Genomic DNA, 15137 nt, shown 5'->3' with positions numbered 1-15137 from the left:
CCTTGAACAGTTGGTTGCAAGGCTGACAAAGACATGGCCATTATTCAGAAAACTCTTCGCTATAGTTAAAGGTGCCAATTTATCCAAGGACAGCATTTTAATATGCAATATTTAATTTACATATTTCTGTGTTGCACTATATCAAAAGAGAGTGAAATCTGGTCATCGCTGTCAGCCTTTTTGTTGCTTTAGCTCAATTCAATCAGTGATAGATTCTCTTCCTCTCAAGGTGAAAAACACATTTAACGGCCATTTAGTAACTATATAGACCCTTTGTGGACATTTTGCACTGAGCTGCAGAATATTGGATTGAAAATGAATCTTTTTAACTGTCTTTAACAATACACCGGTGCCAGGCTTTACAATGTTGGCAAGTGTCTGACGGTATCTGCTCTCCTCTTGGCAGCAGTCCAGGCTCCTTTGGCAGAGCAGATTGGCTGAATTATGGATTATGCTCGCACTACACTTTACTTTCATCCTTGATATTATATACATCACTTCTGAAAGTTGAAATCTCCCGAGACGACATGGTTTACTTGGGTATGCTGGCTCAGTGCAGATAAAAGTAGACCATAAGAGTGCTATTGCTTTTGCCTCCGGAATGAGAATCCATTGCTAACAGACTAACCATGTGTTGTGGTCCACTCATTTACAATGAGAGATGGATGAAATATTTTCAGAAACAGCCACAGGCCCACAATGAGACTGAGCTCCACTGGGTCCATATTGTCACTGACTGAAAACTGACTTCTAGTGGTGACTTTAGGAACTGCAAAACAACTACTGTATATTAAAGCTTTGATAGAATCAGTTTATTTACTTGTAGTAGAGTAAATCTCATTTGGCACCATAGAGCCACTTAGTAAATGCGACATTTTTAACAGAAAAACAAACCATGTGTAAATTGTGTGTCAAAATATAGCGCATTTTCCTCCTGCACGAACCAGCCAGGGCGTCAGATGCTGTGTTAGCATTGGCGGTCCGCCCTATTGACATCTTAACTGTGTCTTGCTTTGAACTCCGGCTGAGATGAGCTTCTACTTACCTTAAGTGAAAATCAGGATGTGCAAAGACGTATAACTGGGGTTTTCCCAACAAAAACAGCATGTGAAAAATTAAATAATTGTCAAATGTTAAATGTTACACAGCACGGCTTAAAAATAATGCATTGTTTTTTTATATAGTGCTTTTCTGGACACTCGGAGACGCTTTACATTGCATTTTATTCATTTACTCCATACTTGGTGGTGGTAAGCTACTATTGTAGACAACCAGTCTGCAACATCGGCCCCTCGACCACCACCAACCACTCACTCACACACTGCATTCACACTATGTTACCAAACGGTCTCCCATCCAAGTATAAACCAGGCCCTTCCCTGATCCTAAAGGTCTGACGGGATCAGGATGTGATAAGGAGAACTTTCTTCAGTTCTAACTTTTGTGTGAAGCCATATATTGAGTGAGACACTTTGTCTGGAGGCTGAAACCAAGAGCGTTAGTAAGTGCACCAAATACAAGTTTTAGAGATATAGTGGAAAATCATATGTAGAAAGGTAAATAACCCATTAAGACACAGGAGTGAGATCTGATTGAACATTTTAAAGTGAAATCTCTGATTCACATGACAATCTGATAGTATTTAGTCCGTCTCCTTTTTTTGTCTTTATCAGTTCATTGCGACAATATTTTTGAAATATTTATTGCGACTAATGTGAAAATGTAAAAACGTATTTCCTTGTAATTAAGTTGAGAACACAAGCTTCAAAACATCATTAATTTATGCATTTGCTTCAAAGCAGTCTTGTTAAATAGTCATACAAAAGAGGTTGTGCCTTCAAAAAAACAGTAAAAAAAAAAAAAAACTAACTGAAGTGACGGCCTTGTGAGAATTGATGAAAAGGAAAAGGTGAGAAGAAAGCTCTCCACCGGTACCTCGCCTCTGTGATTTGAGGTGCTGTTATGAAGACCCAAGAAATGTCCAAGTTTGCCACTCTTTGAAACTCGCTTCTCTGGGGATTGACACAGACTAGGAACAACATGCACAGCCGCCTTTTTCACCTCGGTCACAGGGAGGCTTCAAACACATCAAACACGCCGCGGTGACGCCGTTAACATCCACAGACCGACAGGCAGAAGTTGGATGGAAAGTCGGCTGAGTCCCATAGGTGCGGAGTTGCGTAATGTGCCTTCTCCTCTCCTGCATTTGAGGAGATAAAAGCCGGTATAAGCAGTTCAGCCTGGCGAGATGTTGCTAATCTGCTGTGATACCCGCGCCTTTTCACTCCCATAATTATCCCTGACTTTCTGAAAGGAGAAACTTGAGAGACTTGAAAGAAATCAAAAGAAAAAGAAGCTGCTGACTGATGCCGCAGACAACAGAAACAGGCTTGGATCATTATGTTTTTATCTGGAGCGTTTGAACTCTTAAGAAGGCAAAAGTAATGAGACAGATTAAAACTAAACTGGAGAACGATTGTATGGGCTCTGGCGGGGAGATTGAACATGAGGAAGGGTTGTCAACAAATGGCGTAGGATCCAAAAGTGGTACAAATGAGTTGAATTTGGAAATGGATTTGGTTTTAGGCATTGAAATCTATACATTTTAACAGTAATGGTTATCATCTGGTATAAAAGGTGACATGTGAGGTTAAACTGGCTAAAATGCATACATTCCTATGTTTTCATGGAACTTGGAGACACACACTTGCATAAAGAAAACATTTTATTACGGTGATGCAGATTTTGGAGTATATATGTCATAAAGTTGTGGTTAGATAACTTTCCTTCTGTCAAAAAGCTCAAAATGATGTGATTGGGAGCAAGAGTGTTGACGTCCCTGGCTCTACACAATGCAAATTTTCCCTATAAGGCTTTTTGAGCATTGTCAGATTCCCATTAAAAAACACTCCAGGCCAAAACAGTGCAAAGTTGAGCATTTTTGAGCCAAGGGCAGACGACTTGGCAGGTCAAGCAGCTCTTGTCATATGCTAACATATTCTCCGCTTCCACACAATGGACAGAATGGACACATCTGGCCGCTCCAGACAGTGCCCCGCATGCGTGACACAGACCGCTGCCTCCGATTCATGACAGAAATAATAAAAAAAATAAATCCCAACCGTGTGTGTGTGTTGGTGATTGAGAGAGCGCTGCCCTGCTCTCTGCTCCCCCCTGTCCTCATGACAGGCACTAATGCTAAACTAACCCCTGTCTTGACCTACTTTGCTTGGCCATCACTTCGTAGACCTTTACATATGGCACACTTGAATTAATAATACATTAAGGGATCAAGTGCTGCTTAAAGCTGTATCCAGCCACACAGATCTATATTGCTTATTAGTACTAGACATTGACATTGACAAGTTGGGTTGGGGAGAATGGGGTTCAAGGGAGCACACTTTGACAGCTGAGAAAATGACTACATGTTATAAGTGTGACTACTTCCCCAGAGAGAAGGGAGGCAGGCCAGAATGATGGCTAGTTTGATTTTTAGACCAGAAAATAGATTTCTATTTAAACCCTCGTGTGGCTACTCTTTTGAGCTCGTCCCGAGACGAGAAGAGAAGAGAATTACATTTTTTATGTTTCATGGAAGCAATCCTGGATGGGCTGAACTAAGAAATGGAATAGTTTGGGTTTTAAGGGCTATTCATTCAATGAATGCAATAAAAGACACATTTATTTTATTATAGGTGTTTCTATTGGTATAAAATCATGTATTTTCCTGAGCGTGCTCAACTCTCTTCAGATCTGACTCGTAACTTTGAGAGTGGGACATCCCCCAGGTTGTCTCCATGAAGATGCTGCTTTGCTTCGATTGCAGGTAGCCGAACAATGTAGGTTTGAATACAGTAGGTCCTGTTCCGCTTATTGAGGACACATTGCAAAAATAGAAATGTTTTGGCCAACGTGTATTATATTTGTTCACATTGGTTGCCGTAATTGAAATCTTCCACGTGACCCATCCTTCTTCTTCTTCTCCTCCTCCTTCTTCTTCTCCTTCTTCTCCTCCTTCTCCTCCTTCTTCTCCTTCTTCTTCTTCTCCTTCTTCTCCTTCTTCTTCTTTTTCTCCTCCTTCTCCTTCTTCTGCTCCTTCTACTTCTCCTCCTTCTTCTCCTCCTTCTACTTCTCCTTCTTCTTCTCCTCCTTCTACTTCTCTTCCTTCTTCTCCTCCTTCTCCTTCATCTCTGCCTTTTTATCCTCCTTCTTCTCCTTCTTCTCCTCCTTCTTCCTACTATTACTGTTGTAATGTTAGGCCTGTTCTAAATGTGTGTTGCTGTATTTTTTTTATAAATGTTGAAAGAGCTTCTGTTATTGTAGTCCTAAGCTTTGCAGAGCCTCCTCCCTCTATCAAGTGTGGACCCTTTTAGTTTGTCTGTTGCTGTACAAATCGATTGGGTTGGTGTCGCCTCCCCTGACTCCCCCCCCCCCCCCCCCCCCCCCCCCTCGCTCTCAGAGATAAAGCCCGACCTGCAGCCACACATATGAGAGGGATTAACAACGGGCGCTTATTTGGGAGAAGAAAGCCAGAAGATAGTGGGATTTTTCTGGATTTCTACACTTTTCATTATTTGGTTGTTGTATTGTACAGCGGCTACTGTCAGGAGAAAGGTCAGAGTCAATCAATGCAATGTTCTCGGCCAACAAGCTTCAAATTGCATATTGACTCTGGGCTCAAACATACGGGTTAGATGCACGTGGAGGAGGCTTTTTCATCATCCACTTTGGAAATGTTGCTTTTTTGACAGCTATCAATTTTTTACCTCATGAAGAATCATCTTTGCTGTAGGCCTTATATGTGTCAAGCAGTGAGTCTTTTTGGTCTACTTTTTTCTACTTGTTACTCGTACCATTTGCTTGTCCTTAATTCTTTAAAGTGTTGTTTTGACACAATGTTCCTCTCACTATTTGCACCTATCTGTACATTTCGACAGGCTATAATTAAACACGTACGTTGGTTCCTGTGAACTGCTCTCACGTACACTGGCTGGTGTCAAGGTAGCAACAATAACAGTTACGTGCGGCAGGTACCAGCTAAAATGCATTTATATGTGCATATTGTTGATATATTTGGCTTGTTTCTATTCCGCACACACGCCTATAAGAAGCGCCGGAACCACAGAGACAGCGGTTTCCGACAGGGGCTGCGCGTTGTTGGCTTCACGCTGCGTTCTCATCCATACGGGTGTTGCGTGGCTTTGATATGTTGATGAGATCCTTCATGTTTGTCAGAGAAAGCATGTTGGATTTTGTCTCTCCGTGAAACTGAAAGGAGATGACGTTCTTTCATTTTGAAGTCCCCATTCAGTTAAAAAGGATCCCACTGAAAGTTAAGATCTCACTGTGGTTCACTAGATAACGTCTGAATTGCTGTGTTCTTCTTATAAATCCCCGTTCAATTTAGTTTATTTTCTTCTCCCTGTACTGCTATGAAGGATTTTATCAGTGGCTCTTTGAGGGATGTACCCTGCTGTTTGGTAATGTCTGAAATTAATTCCTTTCGCCGTCCCAGTTCTGCCTAAAAATTCAAGGGCAGCGCTCGATCTTTAAATTTACAATGTACCCAAAAGACCTTTGTTCTTCCTCTGCTACTGGCTTCATTAATAACCATGAGGTGCAATACATACCTGTGATAATTCTAGCAGTAGCCAGACAATAGCAACGGAGACATTTATTAATTGCATGGCATGGGTATTTACTCACTGGGTTATGGAATTAGAGGAATGTATTGATGAGGATAACAATCATGCGCAGTATTCAGAGTTAGGTGTTCTCTGTCATCCTCTGTCTGCATTTGCCCCGTCTCTCAGTGCCACTGGGGAACCTCTCCAGATATTGAGGGTTTTGTATCTGGAGAAAAGGCCTATAATGTTTTAGATTGATGCAATTGGAGAACATGGAGGAAAGCAGTGAAGTCTGTAGATACACTGGTGGACTGGTGTGATGGATGGGGACAAGACAAAGCACACACATCACACAATGTTCAGGGTTCCCACGGGGCATTAAAAGTTATTAAATGAATTGTGCCAAAATCAAAGCCTTTACCTCTTCGCCCTCACCTGAACCAAACATATTTTCTCCAGCTTGGCATAAAATGAGATAAGATAGCCTTTATTGATCTCACAATGGAGAAATGTACTTGTTACGTTCAGCTCTTAGAAACACTCTTGGTGTGCACATAGGCAGGAAATGTAAGCAAGTAGTAGTGGTGTCTTATTTGTGGGGACAAAAAGTATAAACAGTAAATAATAAAGTAAACAGACTATACCAAAAAATATATATATAGTCAGTGTTAGCAGTGCAGGTTTACAATCATAGTGCAAGTGGTTGATAAGTGATGCAGTTAAGTGATTGCATGTATTCTGCAAAGGGATTATTGCACATGTTACTGTACAGTCTTGTTGTACAGTCTAACAGCAGTGGGGATGAAGGCCCTGCGGTAGTGCTCCTTCTTGTACTGAGGGTGCCTCAGTCTGCCACTGAAAGAGCTGCTCAGCTCCTCTACAGTTCTGTGTAGTGGGTGGGAGGTGTTGTCCATGATGGAGGTGAGCTTGGCTAATACCCTCCTGTCCCTCACCTCCTCCACAGAGTCCACGGGGCAGCCCAGGACGGAGCTGGCCCTGATGACCAGCTGGCAGGTTTAGCATTACCCAAATCTTAAAGGGGCTAGACGCAAGTTAGCCATTTTACACTCACTACTGCCATCTCAGGCCTTATGTGTAACTGCAGCTTCTATATTAAGCTCGTGCATGACGGCGCTTCGGACCCGAATTAACACCTTTTTGAGTGACAGTGCAGGATTTTAGAGGCAGTTGTGGTGAACAGGTCTGAGCTCATTCTACACATTAGGACATGGCTGGAACATGTGGGGGGAGGAAAATACATAATTTTAACATTTTTTAACTCCGTATAGTCCCTTTAAAGCTTCTAGATGAAAAGCATCAAAATGGCAACAAAAACAAGAAGAGAACGAGGGTAAACTTAACAAAAAAGCTACAATAAGGCCACAAAAGAGCAACAAAAAAGTAAAAAGAATACAACAATGTGCAGAAAATAATGTCAAAAAGTGCCAAAATGTGACAAAAAGCCACAAAAAAGATGAAAAAGAACCTCATATAAGTGACAACAACACAGCAACAATGCAAGGAAAAAGATCCCTTAAGATCAGTTTTGCGGGTTCAAATGAGGAGTTGCACTGTAGTTACACTATAGGCAGTCAGCTGCAGTCCAGAAGCTTTTAGATTTGGGTAAAGCCGAACTGGACAGGCTAAAATATCATTAAAAAGTATAAAATTGGATTCAGACTGGCATTGAATCTACATTTATTAGAAAATTATCTCTTTACTCAATGACCTATGGTATAAGTCATTGAGTGAGTATGGCCTATATTCAGTTGCAGTTTTGGCTGAAGTTGACCACATTTTGTCCAATTTTTCTTCCTCTATTGGTTTGCAATCCGTAAGAGCTGATCATTTTCTGCGTTTGCGGCATAAAAATATAGTATTTTGGCATTAAAAAGCAATAAATGTGTATTTTTTCTGCCTGCTTCAGCCCCTAAAAATCAAGATGAAGAAGAATGCATTTGGAAAATACCCACCCAGATCATGCAGTTATAGCCCCCCCAAACCCTCCCCATCCCACCCCGCCACCCGCGCTTTGTACAAAAGGACGTTTCAGGAACACAGCATTAAAACCAAAAGAGATTGGTGTTTTCTGTAATCACGTCTAAATCTCCTCAGGTAGGCCACGCTCTATAATTCATCTGTATTGAGACTTGAAGTTCACATCTACACACTCGTAACCATGGCGATGCCCACAGTCTGAACGTGACCTCTGACCCCGCGCTGAAGATGTGTCACCAGACGTGAGCAGCTCTGAATGCACAATTTGCAAAGCTGACCGTTTTAATCACCGACGAAACACAACGCAGACGCGCCTAATGGGCCTTGTGCTTTTGGAGGAGGTTAGAGGCCTTTCTTTTCAGCCTCACACTGTATTTGATGGGTCTCTAATGGTTAAGGCTGGAGTTCATTATGAGGTTACTCTGAAGTTTTGAAAGGGAATTTTAGCTGGTGTTGGTTAAAGAAAAAGTAAGTCGGCTTGTCTTGTTTTAACTTCACGAGACTGAAAGAGAATTTCCCTTTATTTCATTTTTTATAGGCTTTTTTATAGGCCAACTTCCATTAACTTTATGAAAAGATCTTTGACATTTGAATAAGGTTTCCACTAAAAAGAGAAGCCCACAATGTAGACATTTGTGCAAAAGAACGATTTCTGAGGTGTGAGAATGTGAGAGAATAATCTAAGTATATAGACTAAAGAGATTATGAAAGCATAACTTTTGTAGCTCCACCAGAACTATATTTTTGTTATTTTATTTAAAGATGTCTTAAATATGTCCTCATTCCACACCTGCTTCATGTACAAAGCAATTCATTTTATTTTATTTCATGTTCTTATGAAGATTATTTGCAAATATTTTCCTTTTTGCGAAAGGCCACTTAGTGAATAAGATGCTTTATGTTGACATTAAGCTAAATGATTTAGACCATTTGAGACACTTGTTGACATTTTCCTGAATTCATGCAATTTACTTTTGACCTTTTGGCTTCAGCTTGTAATTGTACACTTTCTTGTAGGTTTCACTTCCATTTTATTATAAATGACACAGCAGAATGATTCATGGACATAACAGCTATAGAAACATGCGTCTAATATTTGAAAACAGGAAAAGTGAGTTAATCAATGAGTCCAAAAATTCCTAATTTTTACGAGAATGTCTTTCTTTGTTGAACATGCATTATAGTAACCAGATGTAAAGTACAAAAAACAGCATGTCAAGATGCCTTTTTGAGTTCATACAGACATAGCTTTTTTGATTCGGGGCAGAGCATGTGGATGTTGCCAGCTTCAGAACCACCCAGTTCAATGGTACATCCAGCTTGAGCAGGATATTGCAACTTATGCATTTATGATACGGTACAGGTAAAAATGTATCTAACATCTTAAAAAAAGGACTTTCAACAGTACGTCAGAGTGCCTCAGATCGCCTTTTTTCCCCTGATCTTTATCAAGTCTTATATCTGATCTTTGTAAGAGCACCCACGACTGCAATGGGTCCAAAAATTGCAGTCGCAGGAAAATGCAGTTGCACCTGCGAAAAGGTGCAACTGCATTTTTTGAAGATCAGGTTTCAGACTTGATAAAGATCAGGGAAAAAAGGCGATCTGAGGCACTCTGACTTACTGTTGAAAGTCCTTTGTTGACAAGTGGACATGCCTTAGACCCCCTTGTAATCCTGACCTTTATGCTTCTAATCTTGTTTTACTTTTTGAGATGTTAGATACATTTTTACCTTTACCGCATCATAAATTACATCTGCTGCATTTGAGGTTCTGTGTTCATAAATTGCAAATTACCCTTTTCTTCATGAACACTGCTCAAGCTGAAAATGCTCTGCCCCAAATCAAAAAGGCTACAGTATGTCTGTCTGAATGGCTGTGAATCTATATTGACATGCTGTTTTTTTTTTTTTTTGTTTCTTTATGCATCTGGTTACAATAATGCATGTTCAACAAAGCCACATCCAAAGATAGAATTTCACATGCAAATGAGGAAACTGCAGCTGAACAGAAAGGCACAATCCTCCACAGCGATCCCATGAACTACAAACTTTGAGACGAGGGTAAATGTGGCTTGATGGTTCCCAGTGGTTACTACAACTTAATTTACTCACAAGTATAGTCTTGTTTAGTCCAGTTTCAGGCCTGGTTTAGTTCTGGGTACTACCTGATTCAAGTCCTTACTCAACCCGCACTTATTCCTCCCTTGATTAACTCTTCGCCTGTTTCTAGAACAGACGAGGGCGTGGCATTGTGGCTGGTAGTGCTGCGAAACCTGAGAGGACATACAGTACAAACCAGTTCTACAAATGTGTGCGAAGTTGAAGATTTTCCCTTTGCATCGCTAAAATAAGTCGTTTCAATATTGCAAACATGGCGGGAATCAAGTGCGGCCACCCTGACTTGTCACATCAGCCACACCTCTAATAAGAATGACCGTGATTTATATCTTTAGACTCTCCACAATAGACACTGTAATGGTCTTTATTCACATTTTTATTTGATGAAAGGCGATGAAAGGGGTCACGCCGCCCGTTAAGTGGATTAATGGTACGCACTGGGTAAAGAAGATGCAATAAAGCCTTAAAAAAAAGTGAACGCTGTCATCTTCAGTCTGGTTTCCTGATGGAGAGGGAGGGCCCACAACAGGCAGCTAATAGACATCATTCACCTCTGATGGCTTCGGACAAGATGGATACTGCTTGGCAATGTTATAGGTGTGTCTAGGCACATTTACGCTAGTTATTTATGCCCGGTAATGAAGAGTATAATGAAAATTGGACACATCTATAAATATCACAGGGAAAGTGTAATGTCCGTGGATAATCATTGATGCAATTAAGGTGTTGAGCACATGCAGCGTGGGCCTGGACTCCTGTTCACTTTCCCTAAAGCTGTATTTTATCCCTCAAACATCACTTTTAATCAAGCCCGGGCCCGTCGGAGTAAATCCCCCGCTCTTGGACAAGCAGCCTGGCATTTTAAATATGTCCCATGCCAAAGCAATAAAGTCCATAGTTAATCTTTTTCAAAGGTTATTGACAGCGATTGTTCGATTGTTAAGGCAGCGTTTTAGTGCCGCTGGGAAGTCTGTCAAAGTTAGGAGTGGCCTGAGGTGAGTCCGCAGACTCTTGGTATAAAAAAAAAACGGAATCGTAAAGATGATATATGAGTTGAAATAAAGGACGACCCGCTTTTTAAGATCTTTTATTAATGCTGCTCTAGCTTGAATATTGCATCAATTGTTTTTTAATCCAGACCCTGTTTTCTTCTTTCATGTTAAATTCATGACGGTCTTGTTTGTTAAAGTTATTAAATCACTTCAAAAGGTGGCTTTTCTAATTTGTCACAGTTTCCAGTGCCCTTTTTTGCTAAGCAGTCTGTCAGTGTGTCGTTGCCCTAGCAGGTAAAAAAAAAAAAAAGAGGCTGCAGAGTAGAGGCGAGGAGACAGATGAGTGCGAGCAGGTTGGGAGCAGAGCTGACCCCATAGACAGGAGACCGAGTGCCCTCTGTCAGCTCCTCAGCTCATCAGTCTCTGTCATAACCCACCCTCCCCTTACGCACTCCCCCAATTGCTCATTTTCTTTATGACAACACCTGGCCCTCCCCCGCTCCACTCCACTGTGTCCATGCCGGCTGGGTCTCTTTAATGACATTAATAACGCTGTTTATAAATGATGTGTATATGATGCACATGGGGGCGACAGTGGCTCAGGTGGTTGTGGTAAAATTGTGACGTTGGTCATTTTAATTCAACCCTAGACCCGTGTTACCCGTGTGAATGTGTTAGCGTGATTGAGTGTGACTGGAGGTGGCCAGAGGATAGTTTGACAAGAACTGAAGTTTCCCTTAATGAGAACTAGGGCAGCTGTGGCTACAGGAGTGGTTTCATACCAGGATAGTGAAGTGTAAAGGTCTTTAGGTATGATATGCTGTTTAGCTGTGATGCTCAATTGAAGTTTACATAACTGTTTATTGCCTTCAGCGCAGTTCCCAATATTAAACCACATTTAGTCATGGAAAATTGTACCATCTTGTCCTCATAAATATTTACAAGGCAGCTGTGAATCTTCTAAAGTGGTTTAAATGTTACTGGGTAAGCTTAAATGTCACCCTGCATAAATTTAGGAGGTAATTTTAGACGGACACATATTTTAACATGCAAGTGACCCCTTAAATATATCATTTACTGCTACTACAAGGAATATTGTAAAAGTCAAAACACAAATATGGCAGCCATACCAAACTATAAGCTCTGTTTACAGCAGTGGTTCTCAACTGGTTTGGACCCACAATCACCCTGAAATAAATACATAGAATATAATGGAAGTTTTTGTCTTTTCCTCAAAAGAATGTTGTGGAACAAGCATTAAATGGGACTACACTGTTGTTGCCATCAGAAACATGCTCCTAATCAGTGTTAGCGGTAATGTATTACAAAAGTAACAAGTTACAAATATATATTACTTTTTTCAGTATTTAAGGAATATAACAGATTACTTACACAAAATACCGGAATATATTTGTCATTACAAATAGATTTTGTATTATTATATTAATATTCAAAGTGTATTTAAAGCAGTACTAAGTAACTCTTCCCCCTAGAGGCCATAAGCGCAACTGCAGGTGTCGTAGCAAGTTACGATTTTTTAACTTATTGTCTTGGAGAGTAAATACTACGCTGACAGGAAAGGCGAAGGGAGAGAGGGTTACTGTGCATTAAATTATACAATGGAAATATTTTTTTTCACTCAAACTTTGCTGTAAATACTGTTTAAAGTGACGTTCGCCCGCAGTTAGCTTTGCCCGTTAGCCTGTTAGCTTCTTCTTCGTGATTCCATTAGTGTGTATTGCTTTCTCCGGACCGGTGGCAGTCAAGTTGCAAACATGGTGTTCTGTCCAGAGACACCAGGGGGAGATGAAAGACCCTCCAATCATCCCATAAACACTTGTACTATCCCCACAGGGACTACGAAAAGGATTTATTAAGGTAAACACGTTACTTAGTACTGCTTTAAATATATGAACGAAAAAAGAGAAAGAGAGAAAAATGAAATCTTGGACCGCAGTTTTGCTCAGTGGCATTATTTCTATTTTCAGTTTATATTTTAGTAACTCAAAAGTAGCTCAAAAGTAACTCACAGTAGTGTAACTCAGCTACATTATTGCAACAGTAATGTAATACAAATATATTACATTTTTATAGTTGGAACTATTAATACCACTCCCAGTAAAGTTTTAGGAGAGGGGAGCCGCTCAAAGCAAAAGCACATGATTATTTGTACATTTACGAGGTATTATCTGTCATGAAATAAAGTATTATAAAGTAAAGTAAAACAAATATTTCATTGTTATTTAATGGGTAAAATTCTACGCTGTGTAGCTTTAAGTAATTTTCTGCACATAAATATTAAAAGAAATGTTTCCTGTCCCTGTCTTATTCCCATGGACAGTAAGCCATGTGTTGTGAAGTAAATATTGAAACAGCAGTTAGATAATCACAAGTCATTTGAACTAGCTGCTTTCATTTAAGTTGGCATTTGCAAATGTTATAAAACCACTGTCTGAAATAATCTTTATGAAACACACTTTGAAGCAGATCAAGTGTTGATGGAATCCTTGTCTCAACCCAACTTAATTAACTAACTCTATGTCAGTGAGTTTGTTATAAAAAGTGCATGTTAGGCCAAAGAAAAGCTAATTTATCAGTCCACTTGAAGACGTAGAGTTATATAAGGTGAGAGAAGTTTTGTAATGGACATCGACTGCGTTCTGAAGTTTGTTTGTGCTCATTTCATCAAGGCTTTTGAGCCGCTGGGAGCGAGAGGTTGAGTTATTTTGGGAGCGCTTTGTACATTTCTGTTTTGTTTCTTTCCCAAAAATCAACGGATATAACGGAAAAACTGAAAGATGCGTAATCCCATTGGTCATCTGTCTTTCCCTTTAAAGATATGTTAGTCGCTTTGATGGGAAAAGTCAAGTCTCGCTCTCCTCCGTAAAAGCTTCTCAGCTCAAAAAGGCAGCTTTGTGAAGGCCCTATACAAAACATTGTTTGGTGGGCCTTGTTTGCTAAATTATTGTGGAGCGGTCCTTGAAGCACATCCACTGGAACATAAGCACTGTTTAGACTGATCCAGGAAACACAAAATAACCAAGCAAGAGACCCGTCGTAATTAGCAATCATTGGCATTGGGAAAAAAAAAATCTAATCTAAAATGATTAAGATAGGTGTCTGCATTACAGTTAATGTTATTGTTTTTTATGACATCATTGTTTTTATTGATTTTTGAGAATTGCTTTTCACATCAGGACAAAAATATACACTGCCTGCACACACACACACAAAGTCGCCATTCAACTATCTGTTCTGCAGTTAGTCAGGTCAAGGTTCAGCAACACTAAGGGCCTAAAGAAGGAGATCAGCTGACTACCTGAACATCCTGAATGAGCTTATTCCGCCAACAGATTTCTTCTTCCCTCATGGCACAGGCATATTCCAAGATGACAAAGCCAGGCTCATATTGTGAAAGAGTGGTTGAGGGAGCATCATTTTCCACACGTGGATTGGCCGCCACATAATCCAGATCTTAATCCCACTGAGAATCTTTGGGGTGTGCTGTAGAAGGCTTTGGAATGGAGGTTTATTTGTATTGTGCTTTTCACATGACACATGTCGCCCAAAGTTCTTCACATAGGGTCGGAGATTTGTTCTTCATTCACTGCACTTGGTAGTTCGTCTACCCCAGTTTCCTAGCCTAAACTCCGGTCAGTTATAATTTCCCTTCATGTATGTACGTCTGGGCTTGATCTCAGTGGCTGCGGTACATCGGTTGACTTTCTACCTACCATTCAGTGAGCGGGGGAGGCGGGTGTTGTAGGTGACGTCAAGCATTTGCGCCGATTTGCTGGTTGTAGTTTGGCAATGGCGGCGGATACGAAAGTCATGGAAGCTCTTCAATCCGTCCTGGCTCGGCTCCCAAATATCCAGAAATTAAAATTGAAGCCTTGGAATGTGCAAGGAATGCCCCGAAGAGTTATGATGGCTGCTTCACTCACTCGGGCGCATTACGTAAAACCAGGCTACCAGTTTCCCCTAGACTGACAGAAATGTTGTCGCGACTGCTCACATCTGCGCCAACGGGCCCTTGACCCACCATGATTCTTTCATGCACACACGTCATTCATCCCCATTGTACATGTTTTTAGTTGGTAGGGGAGACCGGAGTAAGCCTATGCAGCCGCGGGGAGAACATGCAAACTCCACACAGAAAGGCCCCACTCGAGGATTAAACCCGAGACCCTCTGTGAAGCACGAGCGCTAACCACTCTGCCACCGTGCAGTTTTGCCCAGTGGTCACACTCTCCCATCGTCAATACAAGATCTTAGTAAAAAAAATAATGTAACTCTGGATCTTTTCGCATCTTTAGCAGAATATTTGGAGGCACCAGTGCATCCAAGGACAACAGGAAACCATAGCGGCACAACACTTCACAACTAGAATAATTCAGGCA

The sequence above is a fragment of the Gobius niger genome, assembly GCF_951799975.1.
Source record: "Gobius niger genome assembly, chromosome: 5".
Lineage (NCBI taxonomy): Eukaryota > Metazoa > Chordata > Actinopteri > Gobiiformes > Gobiidae > Gobius > Gobius niger.
This window is presented reverse-complemented; position numbering follows the sequence as displayed.